This window comes from Lepus europaeus, chromosome 10 (genome assembly GCF_033115175.1).
Source record: "Lepus europaeus isolate LE1 chromosome 10, mLepTim1.pri, whole genome shotgun sequence".
In the NCBI taxonomy this organism is placed as follows: Eukaryota; Metazoa; Chordata; class Mammalia; order Lagomorpha; family Leporidae; genus Lepus; species Lepus europaeus.
The window spans coordinates 19,345,428-19,358,505 of NC_084836.1; the positions used below are offsets into that span (position 1 = coordinate 19,345,428).

General features: G+C 42.6%; 1 protein-coding gene across 10 annotated transcripts in view; it reads right to left on the reverse strand.

Annotated features, from left to right (window-relative positions):
* SPIC (Spi-C transcription factor) overlaps nt 1-12,842 on the reverse strand; it is a 75,434-nt gene extending 62,592 nt beyond the window's left edge. For 9 of the 10 annotated variants that reach the window (XM_062203047.1, XM_062203053.1, XM_062203054.1 and 6 more), the window contains exons 1-2: nt 12,772-12,842; nt 12,283-12,355 (exon numbers count right to left, since the gene is read on the reverse strand). The gene's annotated coding sequence lies outside the window, so the exon portion shown is untranslated. The remainder of the gene's footprint in view (nt 1-12,282; nt 12,356-12,771) is intronic. The other variant, XM_062203043.1, reaches the window with a different exon arrangement.
* Between the last annotated feature and the right edge of the window lie 236 nt (nt 12,843-13,078).

The window sequence follows — 13,078 nt, forward strand, 5'->3', positions numbered from 1 at the left end:
GAGAGTTAAAAAGGGTGTGCATAAGCAAGCATGACATAGCAAGACTTCCCAGCCACACTGAATTTTTTTTACCTCCCTCATCTATGTAATTTCTCAATGTTCTTACTATCATTAATTTCCCCATGTCTGACTTAATAAGTTGGAAAGAACTGAGGGTTGAAGGGGAGTTCAAACCTGATTTGTATCTGATGCATTCAAACTGAAATCCCTATGTTCTTTGAATAAAGAGATTCAGTCACCGGCGCCGTGGCTCAACAGGCTAATCCTCCGCCTTGCGGCGCCGGCACACAGGTTCTAGTCCCGGTCGGGGCCCCGGATTCTGTCCCGGTTGCCCCTCTTCCAGGCCAGCTCTCTGCTATGGCCCTGGAGTGCAGTGGAGGATGGCCCAAGTGCTTGGGCCCTGCACCCCATGGGAGACCAGGATAAGCACCTGGCTCCTGCCTTCGGATCAGCATGGTGCGCCGGCCGCAGCTCGCCAGCTGAGGCGGCCATTGGAGGGTGAACCAATGGCAAAGGAAGACCTTTCTCTCTGTCTCTCTCTCTCACTGTCCACTCTGCCTGTCAAAAAAAAAAAATTAATTAATTAATTAAAAAAAAGAGATTCAGTCAGCAGCATTTAAGACATTCTAGTCTGGCTGAAAAGCCCACGAGAGCACTTCAGGCACGGAAAGTCAAGACACTGTGGCAAAAAATGTCCCATATGAAGGACTTCAGTGGGTGGGACCCCAGTGGAAAGAAGTTGTTATCAAAGAAAGACTTTTCTCTGAAGGGAGGGGAGAACTTCCACTTTGCTTATGGCCTTGTCTAAATTCTAATGGAGTCTGTGGATTCAAAAGGCTTTCATAACCTAGGCAGCTCATGTCAAGAGCCTCCGGTGATCACTGATGTCATAGATAAGAGTGTTAATTGTTAAATTATCAACAAGAGTCATTGTGCACTAACTTTCCATGCAGGACCTCTGTCCTCAGAGTTGTATTATAATTATGTCCAAGTGCTCATAAAAGATGTATTATTCTTGGGTGTTACTTTAAAATTAATGAAGTTTCTAAAAAAAGAAAAAAGAAGTGAAATTAACTTCAAGATGCAATAACTGAGTGAACAGCCCTTATCTCAACTGTAGAGGAACAATTTTTTTTGTTTGTTTCTTTTGTGCAAATTGTTGAACTCTTTACTTAGTATAGAGTTGGCCTTCTGTGTATAAAGTTAATTGAAAATGGATCTTAGTGGAGAATGGGTGGGAGGGTGGGTATGGTGGGAAGAATCACTATATTCCTAAAGTTGTACTTTTGAAATGCATGAAGTTTGTATTCCTTAATTAAAAAGTTTCTTTGGGGGTGGGGGAGAAAGTCTAACACAGAATCAATCACTCAATCAAGAGATTCAGCCAGGTGACTTCTGAGGTTCTTCTGGCTTTCACAATTGTATAGAAAAGCCAGAGTGGAGCATGTATTTGGTGTAGTGGCTTAGAGCCTGCTTGGGTGCCTGCACACTCCTTACTGTGTGTATGGGTTTGAACTCGATTACTACTCTAGTACTAGTCTAGTTTCCAGCTAATGTGGACCTTGGGAGGCAGCCAAGTAGTTGGGGCCCTGCTGCCAATATAGAAGGCCTGGATTGAGTTCTGGGCTCCTGGCTTTGGCCTGATCCAGTTCTGGCATTTGGTGAATGAACCAGTTTATGTGAGTTCTCTGTCAATCTGCCTGTCTGTCTCTACTTTTCAAACACATTAAAAAAAAAAAAAAACTAAGAAAACAAAAGAAAATTTCAGGCCTGCCTCAGTCCTTCTAATCTCTACCAATTCTACATCCTGAACTGCTGCACTGATACACTCAGGTTAGGAGGTGACAGCTTTGCAAAACTAGAACCAAAGATAACCTAATTCCATATTTTACAAGAAGCTAGAGACAAAAATAAAGATGATTAAATACAGTTTTCAGGGTTGGTTTTGTGGCACAGCAGGTTAAGCTACTGCTTGTGACTCTGGCATCTCATTGGAGCACCTATTCAAGCCCTGGTTGCTCTGCTTTTGATCTAGATTCCTGTTAATGCACCTGGGAAGGCAGCAGAAGATGTCTAAGTACTTAGTCCCTGCCACCCACAAGGGAGACTTGGCTGGAACTCCAGGCTCCCAGCTTCTCCTTGGCCCAGTTCTAGTCATTGGCTATTGGATGAAAGCTCTCTCTCTCTCTCTGTAACTCTGTCATTCCAATAAATAAATGAATAAATAATGTTTCTTAAAAGCCATTTTTTAAACAAGATTTTATTTATTTATTTGAGAGGTAGAGTTACAGACAGTGAGAGGGAGAGACAGAGAGGAAGGTCTTCCTTCTGTTGGTTCACTCCCCAAATGGCCGCAATGGCCAGAGCTGTACCTATCCGAAGCCAGGAGCCAGGAGCTTCTTCCTGGTCTCCCATGCAGATGCAGGGGCAAAAGCCAGTTTTAATGTCTGAAATTTTTACTTCATTTTGTGAAAAGAAGATTCCTTCAGAGGTGAGTACGTTAATTTAAGAATGGAAATCCTCTAGGGTATAATTAAAGCAAACGATTTTAAACTAAAATCTACTAAGAATAAGATTCATGATGATTTTTATTTTCTTGTCAAGTGATATATTGCCAGTGTTACTCATTTAGCTTATATTTTCCAGCATTTTGTAGAAATGTTATGCCTTATGGATAATAATGATTAAAATCCTTTACATATGTGGAACTAATGCTTTATAGTTTACTAAGACTCTTTAAATTTCAATTTTAATAAATTATATATAAAATATCTATCTGATCAAGAATTTATTAGTATATGTACTATGTACTCCCTTCCTCTTGTCAAAAATGATAAAATAGATATTTGGATTAAAATTTATTTTATAAAACAAATAATATAATTTGCTTAAACTGTTGAATAGAAATGCAAAGTGAAGTGGAATGGTCTAAACTGCTTCTAACATTTTTCCCACAATAATGAGTTAGGCAATATTCAAGGAACTTCCTTATTTTAATTTTAAATTTAAAACAACTTCTCTATATCAATGATATCTATATTTGTTTTTCATCAGGCAGGAAATTCACTATATTATCTGATATGCACCATGGTATGCCAAAGCATAAAGCAGGTTGTTTAACCAGGTTATTTAAATCATGACATAATATCAAATCATATTATATGGGATCAATTTTTCTTTAATGTAATGCCAAGTTCTTATGCATTATATATTAGTTGTCTTTGGTTTTGAATAGTGGATTAGAGAAGCAGTAGTAAATTTCATTACTTCAGCAACTGAAGAGAGAAATTTGAATTTTAATATAAACTCATTTAGATATTTTGACATAAGTAATTTTTGGACAGACCCAAATTATTATATAAATTGAAGTGCCTCATTTGAATAATTGGGGAAATTCCATATTGGTTAGTTCCCTCACATTTGAGAAAGCAACAGTATAGAACAGAAAAACATTTGATTTCTCTCTGAGGCACTAATTTTTTTTTTTTTTTGACAGGCAGAGTGGATAGTGAGAGAGACCGAGAGAAAGGTCTTCCTTTTGCCATTGGTTCACCCTCCAATGGCTGCTGCGGCTGGCGCATCTCGCTGATCCAAAGCCAGGAGCCAGGTGCTTCTCCTGGTCTCCCATGTGGGTGCAGGGCCCAAGCACTTGGGCCATCCTCCACTGCCTTCCTGGGCCATAGCAGAGAGCTGACCTGGAAGAGGGGCAACCAGGACAGAATCCGGGGCCCCAACCGGGACTAGAACCCGGTGTGCCGGCGCCACAAGGTGGAGGATTAGCCTGTTAAGCCACGGCGCCGGCCTGAGGCACTAATTTTATAATGAGTCATTCATTCATTCATTCATTCATTCATAAAAATAACAACAATTTGTTAGTTCTTACTATATTTGTGGCATTGTGCTAAGCCTCATGGGAAAGAAACAAGTACATGCTTACATATACACAATGAACAACAATAATTAATGGTTGCAGATGATGAGTTTAAGATTCCAAGCACCAGGCCGGCGCCGTGGCTTAGGCTAATCCTCCGCCATGCGGCACCAGCACACCAGGTTCTAGTCCCGGTAGGGGCACTGGATTCTATCCCGGTTGCCCTCTTCCAGGCCAGCTCTCTGCTATGGCCCGGGAGTGCAGTGGAGGATGGCCCAAGTCCTTGGGCCCTGCACCCGCAAGGGAGACCAGGAGAAGCACCTGGCTCCTAGCTTCGAATCAGCGAGATGTGCTGGCCACAGCGGCCATTGGAGGGTGAACCAACGGCAAAGGAAGACCTTTCTCTCAGTCTCTCTCTCTCTCACTATCCACTCCGCCTGCCAAAAAAAAAAAAAAAAAAAAAAAAGATTCCAAGCACCAAAAATGAATAATGAAAGATTGGGAATTAGGGTATAAGAGCATTCAGGGATGTCCAGGAGAAAGGGCTTGAAGATATGGGTTGGATTCATAGAGAGGGAATCACATGAAGACAGCATCTTGGGGGAGAGAACAGAACTTCATAGCATCAGATATACAGAAAACAATAATAGGTCATAGATGCAGAAGGCTGTGATTCCTCAAAGAGTGGACTAACAACATTAGTATCCTAGGAGCTTGGCAAAGTGCAAGATGAGAATTTAATTCTGATATTCAAGGTCTTTGGGTGCTTTTTGTATAGATTAAAGAGAAGTTTCATTTCTAGCCAATGCTTCATTGTGCAGAGAAATCTGCCCCTCAGGGAGGTTGGATGGTTTCCCAGATAACAGTAAGCCTCACTTTAAGACCTGGATCTGGGGAGTACTGGGAAGAATGAATGCCTCTACCCCAATTCTATAATGTTTGCCTGATGTGGAGAGATGTAGAAAGTTGGATTTGATAGAAAAAACAAAGAAAAAAAAACCCAAAAAAACAGAAAGTTGGATTTGATTGTGGAAGTATTTGAATACCTAGTCAAAAAAGCTCAGACTGCATCCTTTATGAATTCAACAAATGCATATCAGACTCCAATGTGGTAAGGTTGGGGATAGGGAGAAGAATAGAAAAGCTTCCTTAAGGGGCCAGTGCTGTGGCATAGTGGGCTAACCCTCTAACTGCAGTGCCAGCATCCCAAATGGACGCTGGTTCTAGTCCCAGCTGCTCTTCTTCCAAACCAGTTTTCTGCTATGGCCTGGGAAAGCCGCAGAGGATGGTCCAAGTGCTTGGACCCCTGCACCCACATGGGAGATCTGGAAGAAGCTCCTGGCTCCTGGCTTCGGATCGGCCCAGCTCCGGCTGTTGCGGTCATTTGAAGAGTGAACCAGCTGATGGAAGACCTTTCTGTCTCTCCCTCTGTCTGTAACTCTACCTCTCAATTAAATAAATAAAACCTTTAATTAAAAAAAAGAAGCTTACTAAAAAAAAAATAAGGGAACCAACAATTACAAACACATTTGGACAATGAGTTTTAAAAGTATATTTATTTATTCTTTTTTTTTTTTTTTTTTTTTTTTTTTGACAGGCAGAGTGGATAGTGAGAGAGAGACAGAGAGAAAGGTCTTCCTTTTTGCCGTTGGTTCACCCTCCAATGGCCGCTGTGGCCGGCGCATCTCGCTGATCCGAAGCCAGGAGCCAGGTGCTTCTCCTGGTCTCCCATGCGGTGCAGGGGACCATCCTCCACTGCCTTCCTGGGCCATAGCAGAGAGCTGACCTGGAAGAGGGGCAACCGGGATAGAATCCGGCACCCCAACTGGGACTAGAACCCAGTGTGCTGGCGCCGCAAGGTAGAGGATTAGCCTGTTAAGCCACAGCGCCGGCCATTTATTTATTCTTAAAGATTTATTTCACTTATTGGTGAAAGACTGTTACAGAGAGAGGGGAAGAGACACACAAACACACATATACACACACAGGGAGCGAGAGAGGGGTGGGGGAAGGGGCTGATAGTACTGGCCAGGTGGAAGCCAGGAGCTTGGAATTCCATCTGGGACTGAATTTTGGCAAGGATGTCAGGGCCCTTTAATTGGAAAGGAATAGTTTTTTCAACAAATGCTTCTGTGACAACTGTATGCCCATATCCAAGAGAATGAATTTGTAACCCTTACATCATATAAAAAAATCCACTCAAAATAGATAAAAGATATAAATTTAAGAGCTAAGACTATAAAACTCTTAGAAGGTAAGTGTAAATCTTTGTGAGCTTGGATTGCACAATGCATTCTTAGATATGACAACAAAAACATAAGCTACAAAAGGAAAAATTGATAAAATGAACTTCATCAAAATTTAAAGAATTGGTGCATCAAAGAGCTCTCTTGATATGGTGAGAACACAGAATGAGAGAAAATATTTATAAATCATATTTATAAATCATCTGTTAGGTTCTAATAGGATATAAATAGAAGTGCAAAAACTAAAAAAGACAACCCTATTCAAAAATGGGCAAAAAACTTGAAGAGGTACTTCTCCAAAGGATATGTACATATGGCCAATAGGCAAATGAAAAAGATGGTCAACATTATTAGTCATCAGCAAAACTAAAATCAAAACTGTGATGAGATAGAACTTTATGCCTACTTGGATAGATGTTAACTTAAAAAGCAGACCATAGGGGCCAGTACTGTGATGCAGTAGGTGATGCCACCACCTGCAGTGCCACCATCCCATATGGGCACTGGTTTGAGTCCTAGCTGCTCCACTTCTGATCCAGCTCTCTGCTATGGCCTGGGAAAGCGGTAGAAGATGGCCCAAGTCCCTGGGCCCCTGCACTTTCGTGGGAGACCGAGAAGAATCTCCTGGCTCCTGCCTTTTATCAGCACAGCTCTGGCTGTTGTGTTCTGGGCTCCTGGTTTCAGCTTGGCCCAACTCTGACTATTATTGCCACTTGGGGAGTGAATTAAAGGATGGAATATCTCTTGTTGTCTCTCTGTCTCTATCATTATGCTTTTCAAATAAAGAAATCTTAAAAAAAAAAAAAAGCAGAACATAATTGGGGGTGAGAATGTGAAGAAATCAGAACGCTTATATACATACATTGCTTTTGTGAGTGTAAAATGGAGCAGCCAATGTGGAAAATTTTTAGTTCTTCAAAAAGTTAAATGCTGAGTTTCCACATGATGCACCATTTCCACCCGATATATACTCAAGTGAACTGAAAACATATTTACCCAGAAAAACTTCTATGCAAATGCTCATAGCACCACTATTCAAATAGTCAAAAAGTGGGATAACTTCAATGTTGGTCAACTGATGGATAAAGAAAATGTGTTATCTTCATACAATAATTCAGACATAAAACAGAATGAAGTATTGATACATGCTACAATGTGGTTGAACCTTGACAATACTGTACTAAAATAACACAAAAGGACAAATATTGTGTGATCCTACTTATATGGACCATCTAGAATGGGCACATTTATAGAGACAAAAACTAGATTAGAGATAACCAGAGCCTGGGGCATGGAAGAATATAGACTTATAGCTTAATGGGTACAATGTTTCTATTTGAGTAAAGAAAATGTTCTGGGTAAATAGTTGCAAACTTTGTGAATATGCTAACTGTAAACTTAAAAATTGTGAGTTTGGGGGCTGGAATTGTGGCAGGGGGATTAAACTGCTGCCCGCCACACCAGTATCCCATATGGGTACCACAGTTCAAGTCCCAGCTGCTCCATTTCCTATGCAGCTCACTACTATTGCACCTGGGAAAGCAGCAGAGAATGGCCCAAGTGCTTGGGCCATTGCAACCCACATAGGAGACCTGAAGGAAGCTCCTGTTTCCTGGCTTTGTTCTGGCCCAGCCCTGGCGATTGCAACCATTTAGGAAGTGAACCAGGGGATGGAAGACCTCTCTATCTCTCTAACTCTGCCTATAGAATAAATAAATAAATCCTTTTTAAAAATTGAGTGTGGTGGAATGAGAAGGCCATGCCAAGATGGCCGCGAGCATCAGTTACTAAGGGATGACTTTGAAACCCACCTGGCAACAGAGTCTGCCTGGCAACAGCCTGTGATTGGATGGTTTTGGAAACCACCTGGCAACGGAGCCTGCCTGGCAACAGGCTGTGATTGGATGGCTTTGGAAACTGCCTGGCAACAGGCTGTGATTGGTTAGGGCATATACTGCCCCTTGACTGGATTGGTGTCTTGGCTATATAAGCTGTTGTACCAACTGAAATAAAAGAGTCTGCGGGCTGCTTGCCTCAAGCCTGCTTTCACCCGGCTCCAGGGGTCTGTGTGGCGACTCCGTGCCTCTTGCCCCCACCATGCTCCTCCTCTCAGAAACTAATCCAGTGCAACATTGCTAAGAAATCAACTGCAACAAGTGAGTTTTATGGTATGTGAATTATATCTCAGTTAAAAAAAAAAATCCTCAGTATAATACATAAATTCTACTCTTTTGGCAAAATGTATTATTAAAAGAAACCACGTTTGAAATAGAATACATATTTTGTGAAAATCACGTATCTAGTTATATTAAATTGTTCTCGTTTCATCGCATGATGAAAAGCTTTTCTGAAGCCAGTATTATATATTTCATAGGTCTCCCTTTTTAAAAAATATTTATTGGGGCCAATGCCATGGCGCAGGTTAATCCTCTGCCTGTGGCACCGGCATCCCATATGGGTGCCAGTTCTAGTCCCAGCTGCTCCTCTTCCAGTCCAGTTCTCTGCTATGACTTGGGATAGCAGTAGAAGATGGCCCAAGTCCTTGGGCCCCTGCACCTGCATGGGAGACCAGGAAGAAGCTCCTGGCTCCTGGCTTCAGATCGGCGCAGCTCCAACTGTTGCAGCCATTTGGAGAGTGAATCAATGGAAGGAAGACCTTTCTCTCTGTCTCTCTCACTGTCTAACTCTGTCAAATAGATAAATTAAAATCTTTAAAAAATATTTATTTATTTATTTGAAAGGCAGAGTTACAGAGAGAGAAGGAGGCAGAGAGACGGAGGTCTTCTATCTGCTGGTTCGCTCTCCAGATGGCTTCAACAGTCAGGGCTGGGCCAGGCGGAAGCCAAGAGCCAGGAACTCTATTCAGTTCTCCCACATGAGTAGTAGGGGCCCAAACACTTGGACTATTTTCCACTGCCTTCCAGGTACATTAACAGGGAGGTGGATCAGAAGGGGATCAGCCAGGACTCAAACCAGTGCTGATTTGGGATCCAGCATCACAGGCAGAGGCTTAACCTACCATGCTGGTCCTACAGGTTTCCTTTTTATGGAATAAAATCCAAACAAAATAATTTAACTTCACTAGACAATAGATCACACATAAATGTTAAGTTCCTGATTCTGGAAACTGCAGCAAAATCTTGAGGTATGATCATGTACTTGAAAATCAATTTATCAAATATATAGAAGTTATAGAAGGCATCATAATCGAGTTATTCCAGGCCTAGAACTCAGATAATCAGGGTTGCTGCCCTGGCTCTGTCACTGGGCTTGTTTCTACTTCATCTGTACTGAGTTGATTACAATTGAGGTTCCTCATAGTTTTAAAACTCTGAAATTAAGCTTATGTGGCTTTATAGTTAAAAGGAGTTTTGGAATTATCTCATTTGCTTGAGCTACACTTCAAAATTCATACTTTAAAAATTTAGGAAATCATTTCTGTCCACTGAAGAAGCTGACCAAGGAACTCAAGAATTATTCTACAGCAATAGCACCATCTGGTGGCTGATTTTCAAGTATGACCACTTTCTTGAAGAAAAGACTTTATCAAATAAGGAAAATGGTTTCAGTTATGACTATTTTAGGAACAAGTCTAATAATACTGCAACACATATTTAAGTTAAGAGTTAAACTAATACATTTGGCATTGACCTCAAAAATTTATTTCAGTTTAACAAACATCTGGTTAGTGTCCACATGTAAGGACAAAAATAGTAAATAGACAAAATATTTATATTCATATATTCTCAAATTTATACTAATGCATTCATATGTTCATACTTACAAATTTTTTTTGACAGGCAGAGTGGACAGTGAGACAGGGAGACAGAGAGAAAGGTCTTCCTTTTCTGTTGGTTCACCCTCCAATGGCTGCTGTTGCCGGCATGCTGTGGCCGTGCACCACGCTGATCCAAAGCCAGGAGCCAGTGCTTCTCCTGGTCTCCCATGCAGGTGCAGGGCCCAAGCACTTGGGCCATCCTCCACTGCACTCCTGGGCCATAGCAGAGAGCTGGACAGGAAGAGGCGCAACCAGGACAGAATCCGGCGCCATGAGAGGGACTAGAACCTGGTGTGCTGGCGCCACAGGCAGAGGATTAGCCTAGTGAGCCGCGGCGCCGGCCCATACTTATATTTCATAGTGAATATATGATAATAAAAAACATAATAATAAAACTAGGATAAGAGGGACGTAGGGTAGGTTGTAATTTTAAACAGGATGAAAATTTGTTTTTAAAGATTTACTACTTTTAAGTAGCCATGGCCAAGACTGGAAAAGTGGCAGCAACTAATCTTGGTGAGGAGTGGATGAAAAACAGGCAAGAGGGGGATGGCACTGTGGTGCAGTGGGTTAACGCCCTGGCCTGAAGTGCTGGCATCCCATATGGGCACCAGTTTGAGACCTGGCTGTTCCACTTCCCATCCAGCTCTCTGCTACGGCCTGGGAAAGTAGTAGAGATGGCCCAAGTACTGGGTCCCTGCACCCGTGTGGGAGACCCGGAAGAAGCTCCTGGTTCCTGGCTTTGGACCAGCGCAGCTCTGGCCCAGCTCCCGTTGCAGCCAATTGGGTAGTGAACCATTGGATAGAAGAGCGCGCTCTCTCTCTCTGTGTAACTCTGACTTTCAAATAAATAAATCTTAAAAAGAAAAAAAAAAAAAGAAAAATAGGCAAGAAAGGTGAGTGAAAGGACACAGAGGACTAACAGCTGGATAGCATGGTGTTTACAAAGGATAGTTTTGGAAAGTTTCAGGTGGTTAGGTGAGTCACTCTTGCCTTTTCAAAATAAAACCAAAACTATACAAAAGAAACTCTTCCATGCAAGCAAAACTTTTGTGAACCCATGGTTTGCAGTGAGGATGAGAACAGACAAATCTAGTTCAATGCTTATGCAGCTGGAGATGCCTGCACATTTAAGTCAAAAACAGAATGGGCACTACTAGTGAGACAGTAAAGTAGGACAGCCATTATGGGAAACAGTATGGAGGGAAGCTTCCCTCCAGAATTAAAAATAGAACTATCACGTGACCCTACTCTGGGTGTACAGCCAAAGGAAATAAAATCAGTGTATTAAAGTATCTTCATTCCTATGTTCATTGCTGTATTTCACAATATTCAAATTCACACTGCTGCATATTCACAGTAGCCAAGATATGCAATCAATCTCAGAGTGAACTGACATGTGAATAAAGAAACCATGTCACACATACAATATAAACACACATCCACAATGGAATACGACTCAACCTAAAACACAAAGAAATATAAATATTTCTACAGTATAAACCTGGGAGACATGCTAAATGAAGTAAGGCAGGCATAAAAATACAAACATTTTATGAACTCATTTATATGTGAAATCTAAAAAAGTGGAATCTGTAGAAGCAGAGATACAACGAGATTACTAAGGGTAGGCAGGGATAGGGATATGTTGGTAAAAGGGCACAAAGTTTCAGCCAGGATTAACAAGCTCTGGAGTTCTATTGTACAGCATGGTGACCACAGTTAATACAAATGGATTGTGCAACAGGTCTTCAAAAAGTTCATGGAAAATGCTATCATGAAAAAAGCTGTTGGGTTCAAAAAATTTGTTTGCATAACGTGTAATTTTTTTAAAATTCCATTTCCATGAAGTTCTTGAAGTACCCTGGTTTACCTGAAAATTGTTAAGAAAGTAGATCTTGAGGCCGGCGCCGTGGCTTAGCAGGCTAATCCTCCGCCTTGCGGTGCTGGCACACTGGGTTCTAGTCCCGGTTGGGGCGCCGGACTCTATCCCGGTTGCCCCTCTTCCAGGCCAGCTCTCTGCTGTGGCCCGGGAAGGCAGTGGAGGATGGCCCAAGTCCTTGGGCCCTGCACCCCATGGAAGACCAGGAGAAGCACCTGGCTCCTGGCTTCGGATCAGCGCCATGCGCCGGCCTCAGCAGCCATTGGAGGGTGAACCAATGGCAAAAAAAAGGAAGACCTTTCTCTCTGTCTCTCTCTCTCACTATCCACTCTGCCTTTCAAAAAAAAAAAAAAAAAAAAAAAAGTAGATCTTGAATGTTACCCCCTCACACTCACAAATGCAGGCTATATGTTAACTAATGCTTGACTGCAACCATTTCATAATACATACATACATGAAAATATTACATCGTACACCTTAAAAATACGATTTTTGACAACTATACCTCAATAAAGCTGGAAAAGTTCTTCAAAACCAAAATTAAAAAAGGGTCCCATAAGCTTCTGTAGACTTCGTCTCTATTATAAATAAAAACATAATATGCCTGTTATATTTGGAAGGACATCCAAGAAAGCGCTAACAGCTCCGGGGAGAACACGGGGGTCAGGGGTAAGCGGTGAGCTGACATTTCTGTGTACCTCAGACACTCCCCTCCCCAACCTTTAAGAAACCCCAAGCCTAGGGGAACCCCTTCTCCCTATCATTCCTTCCGATATATTTCACTGTCCAAACTCACATTACCCCCAACGGATGGCCCTCCAGGGGACACGTCCCCAGTGCCCGGTCACTGCCCAACCCGGCAAGGTGGTCAGGTGCCCGCAGTCGGTGCGACCACAGGGGGAAGGGCCCGACTCGGGCTGGAAACGGCCAGAGAGCGGCCTCGGGAGCAAGCCTGCTCCGCATGGGTGGCGCGGGCATCTCCCATTATTCTTACACAGTGCCATTTCCTTTCAGGAGACTGCACCTGCTGGGAGCTCCGGGACCCGCAAGCCCGGCCAACAAGCAGCCAGACAGCCCTAGCTCCTCAAGGCCCGACTCGATTTCCTGGTTGGCCGATTCCCCATGCCTTGGTGGCGGAGTTAAAAAAATGAAAAGCCGATTCGCTCTATTGCTGAAGCCATTCCTGCCATAGAAGCAGAAACAGGAAAGACTGAGGCTCCAGATTTTTTTTTTCCCCCTCGTCTGGCGCCCACAGTAGCCGCACTCAGCGCGCCGAGGCCTTGTGTCGAAAGCGACGACGC